This window comes from Cryptotermes secundus, unplaced genomic scaffold (genome assembly GCF_002891405.2).
Source record: "Cryptotermes secundus unplaced genomic scaffold, Csec_1.0 scaffold1109, whole genome shotgun sequence".
Taxonomy (NCBI): Eukaryota; Metazoa; Arthropoda; class Insecta; order Blattodea; family Kalotermitidae; genus Cryptotermes; species Cryptotermes secundus.
Genome location: NW_019734980.1, coordinates 416,825 through 424,518, shown reverse-complemented (window position 1 = coordinate 424,518; position 7,694 = coordinate 416,825). Strand labels below are relative to the sequence as shown.

Here is a 7,694-nt window from a genome sequence, read left to right as displayed (position 1 = left end):
ATATATATATGCGTATATACTGGGTGTCCCAGGAGGAATGTGCCAGACTTCGGGAGGGTGTTCCTTATGTTAAAGTATGCCGATATAACCCAAAACACCTATGTCCAAAGTTGAACGGTTACAGAGATAATGGCCAGAGAATTGTGAAACTTTGACGGGTGTTACACACTTGTTGATTAGCAAATACATATTAAAACTGGCAGGAACATGTGGTTACTGTAATGTTAATATGTACGTAATATCAAACTAATTTGTGAGTGACATGAAGCGATTAAATTGAACTACAAAAAACTCGCACGACATGTCATAGTTGGCCTTAGGTTTCCAAGCATTATGCATGACACATGACAAGCGCTGACGTAACATGGCTGACTGCGCATTCTGGTATAAGCCGACTACATAACTACTAAAATACAGTACCTGCTTTATACTGTTCAAAGTGTCCTCCGCCAGTTGCAATGTCTTCCAACAAACATGGTAACTCACTCCTCAGGAAGGCTTCATACCTGTTTCCAGTTAAATTTTTGTGAAACACAAAAGGTCCGAACAACCTGTTCCCAAGCACACCACACCATATATTCACAGAAAATCTCTTTTGGAATTTCGTTACCATTATCTCATTTGCATTATTATGGAACCACGTACGCACATTTCGCAAATTATTTACACCGTCCAGGGTAAACGACGCCTCATCACTGAATAAAATGACGCTTAACAGTTCGGGATGAGCTTTCATCCAGTGGCACAAATCCATACACTGTGCATGGTCGCCTGGTTCCACATGTTGTACCCTTTGATCATGGTAAGGTTACAACTCTTCATCATGTAAAGTTCGCCACACCTGCATACGTGATACGCCGATGCGAGGCCATTCTACGAGTGGACAGACGCGGACTTCTCTGAACCATCTCAAGAATGTTCTCTCGTGTGTTTCTCATTCGTACATCCTCCCTTTCAGAGTGCACACAAACACTCGGAGGAGAACCAGTATCACGCAATGTCTGGTGAATTCGAGTAAATACACTTCGAGATGGAATCCGTTGATCCACTGGCATTCTTCAACAGCAGTACGTGCATTGCCACCGCAAAATGCATATTACAATATTCCACGTGTGAAAACACATAAGGCATTTCAGCAACTCCGCACAACTAATTTACCATCCATTCACAACGGGGCCGCAACGTACCCTGAAGGTAGCACATAAGCTTACGGCTAGTGTGAATCACCATACTCAAGGACAGCTGATAGGTATAGTGCGTGGACCCGCCAGAAGACCACACTTTTCTCGGGCCATTGTCTCCGTAACCGTTCAACTTTGGACATAGGTGTTTTGGGTGATATCGGCATACTTTAACATACGGAACGCCCTCCCGAAGTCTGGCACATTCTTTCTGGGACACGCTGTATAAACGCAACTCAAGGACTAAGACTAGTATCATCCTATACCTGATGATGGCTCAATATAAGGGCCAAAACGTGTAGCGTCAACAGCAAAATAAAACAAATACTGATACAGTAGCGTTCATTTTGTTTTTCACGAATACTGTTGTGTGGACTGCCCCCATTATACACATATATCCTGTTTGTTCTTCACTTAGGCTTGCACAGAGCGATACGGCACAAAAATACACGGATATTCCATCATTTCCTCGGCGGGATCAAACCCGTAAGCGTCCTAGTCAACTGCAGTCGGAACCATATTCATACACTGTGACGAGGGTGCCTTATTGACGTTGGTCGTCACGCCGTCTTTAGAAAGTTACTAGGTTCTCTTTTCATTATACTTCCGATGTTCTCACATCATCATCATTGGCAAAACATCCCTTTTCGGGTCATAGCCTTCCTTAGATGATTCTGTCAGATGTATCTATTCCTGGCCAGGTTTGCCAGTTTCTTTCCCCAGAGCTTTAGCGTCACTGTCCACTCCATCTTCCAATCTCAATTTAGGCCTCATTCTTTTTCTTCTGCTTTCGGTTTGGCATTGAGAATTCTTTTCGCGGGCCGTTGCTGGTCCATAAGAACGACATAACCAGTTCATTGCAACTTACCTACTTTTATAAAGGTTACACTAATACCCATGTCTCTCGTACAAAGCGTACAGTTCGTAACTGTACCTAATTCTCCATTCATTGTTGACTTTGGCTGAGCCATATATAGACCTCAAAACCTTCCTCTCAAAAATAGCAATAGCTGTTTTAACACGTGCAGTTAATACCCACGTTTCTGATGCAAATGTCAGGACGGCCCAATTAATGTCTTGTATAATATGCCGGAAGCAGCGTCATCAGCAGCGACTTGAAGCACAGAGCAAATGATGCTCGAGATGGTTCAAGTTCGTATAGCAACAGGCGTGACCAGAGTGGTTTGAACGGCTGCTGTACTGCGATGTGGAAAGCAAATGGAAAAACTACCACATTATCACTTTATCACTTCCTGGATAGTCTCTTTCCAAAAACAGAAGATCGCATTAAGTGGAGGAACTGTTTTGGAAGAGACTGTGGACCTGTCGTCTGACAGATTACTGATGAATGAATGAATGATTCTATGTTGCCATGAAAGCCCAGTGTTCTAAGCCTCATGACAAGTAATACGAATACAATTATCTTATTACGAACGTTCGCATAACGAATTATTTTCAGGGACACATTTCTTTCCTAGAACTGTGGATGAATGAATACGCATTTTGTTTGTTAGAATTTTTACATTTATTCTGCCCCAATTACAAAATACGAGTATATCTCTCATGCATGATTACATTTCTGGTGTCATTACTGCAATTTAAAATTGTAGCTGAAATAGTTGATAATTAGGGGAATAGGTGAGGATTTTAAAAAGCGCAGTCACAGTTTATTTTCGAGATTCGTCAGGCAGTAAAACACTGTCATAAATCTCGTTGAAGTCGGAACGAACAGTGACTCTGCTGGCGAGGACCATCAGCTATTTACCAGACCAATCTATTTTCGAGTTTGCCTGGCAAACAACTCAATCGGTGTAGCCGATACTTTAACCCGGATTCGACGTGGGTACTTCTCAAACAGATATGCCCGTTCAGAGGGTCTGACTGGGCGCAGAACAGGGAAGTTCTGAGGAAATTGCTCCTGCACATCGATCACTCTTACCACCAGACCTGGTTGCAAGACAAATGTGTTCTAAGGCGCATCATAAAGGAGAGAGATCTTGAATCAATAAAACAAAATTTCCCCGCCCACTGCACGCTACTAGTATCGAAACTTCCCCAGAGGTACATTTCATATTTCTGGGTGAATATTGTGACAATGATGAAGTGGTAAGGACGTGGGTGTCTTATAAAGAGATACCTACCGCAGAGAGAAAATGACTGAATTCATGAATGTTACAAGACCTGAAATAGGAAACTGAAAGAATATACGAACGTACGTATGTACACCTGATTTATTCTACAAGCGCGCACAATGCGAGCAGTTGTGCTTGCTTCATCAAGGCGTACCCAGTTTGGGTATGGTCTGTGCTTCACAAGGACGACAGGCTTGAGACCCAAGAGTTTTAGTCGGATTCTGATGTAGGAGAGAGAAAGAGTACTGAAGAACGGAATGATGAATAAAAGAGAGAAAAATATGTACACGATAACTTTGGTTGACAAATGCATTCTGTGACATGAGCAGCAGCCGATACATGCATGCAGATTGCGCAGTCCGACCTTCACTATCACTGCTCAAATCTCTACTTGGGATACATTATGATTCTCTTATATCGTGATGTTTTCTCACCACATTCTTTGTGTAGCGTGAACTTCTATGTGCAATGTACGTATAATCTTCCTAAAATATGAAACTATTTGAAATCAATGAGCTGATATGTGAGAGGCTGAACACACAACACACACAGACATACATACGGTACGAATAGGTGAGGACACATTTTGGGCACGAGTTCCACACACCAAAATAAGACAAAATGTCAGTACCGGCATGTGTTCGGAAACACTTAAGTAGCTCAAATGTAGCCCCAAATGTCCTCCGTGAGAGCCAATGCACGCCTTGGCACGTCTCATCATGGACCGCAGCATCCGTTCAAAGATGCCGGGCTCACAGGCATCCAAATGCGATGGTGAAATGCCTCTTCTTCATCAACAGGAGCTGCATATACAAGAGTTTTTATGCGCCCCCCACAGGTAAAAATCCAGGGGATTCAAATCTAGCGTGGAGACCATGCAGTGGGTCCTCCTCTACCTGCCCATCGGTCATGACAGGTGTTACTGGGAACATCTCGCGCAGAACGGAGCACCATCATGCATGTAACTCACACATGAAATATTTCCGGACATATGTTGATCTGGACATTTTGTTTGTTCTGGTATTGGAACTCATGCCCAAAGTCTGTCCACACCTTTCAGTTATATATACCCTATTCATTCATCAGTAATCTGTCAGTTACTCCACTCAATGCGATCTCGAGCTTTCTCTTTCATATAAAAATATCCTCTTCTGTCCCCAAGTCATCCAGCATCTTCTTACGTTTTCTTCCTCGTCTTCTGGTCATTTCTACCCGCCCTTCCGGTTTGTTTTGTCTCCAGAGAAAACATCTCGCATACATGTTATCTCTGTTTTTGGAAAGAGACTATCCAGGAAAAGTGATAATGTGGTAGTTTTTCCATTTGCTTTCCACATCGCAGTACAACAGCCGTTCAAACCACTCTGGTCACGCCTGTTGCTATACGAACTTGAACCATCTCGAGCATCATTTGTTCTGTGCTTCAAGTCGCTGCTGATGACGCTGCTTCCGGCATCAGTTTTTGGTTTTTGGTGTCTCTCTTCGTCTGATGCCTACCCTTTGACCTGTCCAGCAAGGGAGGCCCTGCCAGTAGCTACGCTACCGCTGATATAGCTCTCAGGTTCCTTGGGATACTCAAAACCCCCTCACTACGATAAGGTGGAGACACCAACGAGGGGTTTTATTTTCCGTGACAGCGCGAACGCAGTTCTGACTACCAAAAATACCGCGCCCGAGTTACCCACATTTGGGGCAATCGCAGGGGTCAACCCGACCGTAGTGCAATGGAAGGGTCTTAACCTGGGGGAACCGCCTTCAGGATCACGGTAACCCCTACGCCAGGTATATATATATATATATACAAACACACACGAGTTGTCTTAAAATTATATATGACTAGTGTATGGTTGGTTGTACAGCAGTAGCTGCAACTTCAGTTTTCTGAAATTATGTTTTCGCTCTCAACTTCAGTCGCTAGAGTAAAGCGCTTCAGGGTGTGTGGTGGGGAAGAGGGGGGGGGTGCAGATCGTTAGTGCTGAAGTTAGTTCCCAGTCTTCATCAGGAACACAGGAGATCCTGCTCTTTGTCTGAATGCATGTATTCAGAATTACCGCCTGCGTGCTGCTCATTACAGCTACTGCGCAGTTATTCGAGAATTTGTAGAATTAACACTGACTCGAAGAATGACGAAGCATTGCAACGCTTCTGAAAAACTTTAAGGCACACGCGAAAAACAAAGTTGTTCTTGTGGTCCAGCAAAACGTCACGAGAGCGCAGAGGGAGCATTGCAGTAACGTTTCATATATTCTCAGCCTCGGTTGTAAATGGAAGTGTCAAGTTAAGTTCCCATCACTGTCCAGGGGAAAATATATCTCAGTGTCAAACAGACAAGAAGCAAGAGTGGACACACACAGATGTTGTGGCAAAATGACAAATGGGTCTGGAATGGAACCTCGGTCACCCAGACCGCAGCCGCTCCATTAACTCAGCCACCTCGACTGCTTCTGGTGCTGGAGGAAAAGGGACTACACGCAGTAAAATGTGACGTGCTCTACTCAAGATATCCGGTAACAGATTTCTGCACGCCGATTGAACATCACTCGATAAGAACGGGAGAAGAGATTCTGAGCTTGTCGATTGCTTCTGCTGGTTTCTTGCTTGGTTCACTCTGCGATCTTGAAGACGGAGGCCACATGTTGCTCCGAAACCTATGGCAATACAACCCAGAATGCCGTGCTCTTCCTAGTCATCGCCGTGGGAACATAAATTCAAAAAGGTGTAGTTTGTTTCACTTTCTGTACCCTTTTTATATGAATTCATGAGATCTAAACAAAGATTTCTCATGAAATTGTTACGCTTTCCGAAGGTACTGACTAACTGAAAAACAGTATCCTTGTGTGTATATATATAAATAAATATGATGGCTGTAAAATTACGGAGCAGGTTCTGTGTATTCTGCCTGCACTCATAAACATTTGTTCTTGATATGTGAAGTGCAATTTTTCTATTGCTAGAGGGGTGGGACTAAGTCCCTTGTACTGCGGCCACTTCTGGCCTATTGTACCAGCCCCAGATGATAGGTGAGGGTGATTGTGGAGCAATTGGTGGAATGAAGATTGGCAGGGGAAACCGAAGTACTCGGAGAAAACCTGCACCAGCGCCACTCTGTCCACCACAAATCCCACTTGACCAGACCCGGGATCGAACCCTGGCCGCCGCGATGGGAAGCCAGAGACTAGCCGCTTGAGCAATGGCGCGGCCTGAAGTGCAGTCAGTATTTATAATGAACTGTGACTCAGTTTGTGAGGACCTGGAAAGCTCCTTTCCTTTCAGAAACATGCAAGCAGAAGATGTCCATACGGAGAAGGTGGTTCCATGGTAGGTAGTCCGACGGCAGTGTACTTACGCAGCTAACACGTATGTGTACCCTCTATTCTCATAAGATTCCTTTTCACTTCAAGTTTATTCTGCTCAGAAAATAATAGAAAATTTGTGGTTCATACTCGTATGTATTGGCAAGACCGCGACAGTAGACCCCAGTACACAGGAACGTATCAGATACGTATGGCTCGGAAACCCAGTGTGCAACGTATCTTGGTACAAGGCCCCTATACACTGTATTCAGCCTTAGTTCAGTTTGCCTATCAAGACTGTTAAAAGCGTCATTTCATTATCATAGAACTGCACATTAATGCGATGTGTAGACTCAAGTACAGATGTATTCTTCCCTGAAATGTTCTTACTAGTGATGCAATGCCCGTAAGTTGTTTCTGAATAGCAACGGTGTTACAGTGTCGCGTCTCCCGACTATACTCTCCCACTGCCATGTATATATATTATTTACATTTTAAGTCAATTACTTATATTAATCTAATAATGTGGAAAATGGAAATATGCATTTACTTTATTAAGGAATAACGGAGTATGACGTAACATTCTGCAATAAACCAGCAAATTAAACGCCACTTAAATTACTAAATTCGGTGCAACACCAAGAAAGTTCTAAGGCGTTCGAGGTTTTATTCGTCCCGTAATTACAACGTAATACAGAATTCTCTAGAGGGTTTGACTGATGTAATGCAGCGGCAATTGTTATTTGATTGCCTGAGCTTCTATCCCGGGGATTCACCGAGGATTGTGAGCCAATCAGAACTAGGCCAAGCTGCTAATTACGTCGTGGTATGACCGCACGTCCACCCAGCTAGCACTGTAAAGGATAAGAAAATGTCTAACTAACCTCCGGCCTCGCAGGACACGTAAAGTGTCGCTTTTCCTGTATAAGTACATGAAGATATAGCCATCTTTGTTACACCAGAAATCAACGTAAGAAAGAGGGCCGACCGTGCCTGTAAAACAATGTGAAATTTGCGTAGTGGGTGAGTGGTGAACAAAGTGGAAGTTTTATTCTTGAAACTGGTGCGTGATTAGTGGCCAGTGTCCCCCC

General features: G+C 43.7%; 1 protein-coding gene and 1 non-coding gene across 2 annotated transcripts in view; both read right to left on the bottom strand.

Annotated features, from left to right (window-relative positions):
• Window positions 1-7,694, bottom strand: part of LOC111869157 (pikachurin-like) — a gene marked incomplete at its 3' end in the record, with an annotated part of 287,663 nt that overhangs the window by 104,465 nt on the left and 175,504 nt on the right.
• Window positions 4,938-5,100, bottom strand: LOC111869162. The gene has a single exon (XR_002843620.1). It is a non-coding gene; the product is annotated as a U1 spliceosomal RNA (small nuclear RNA).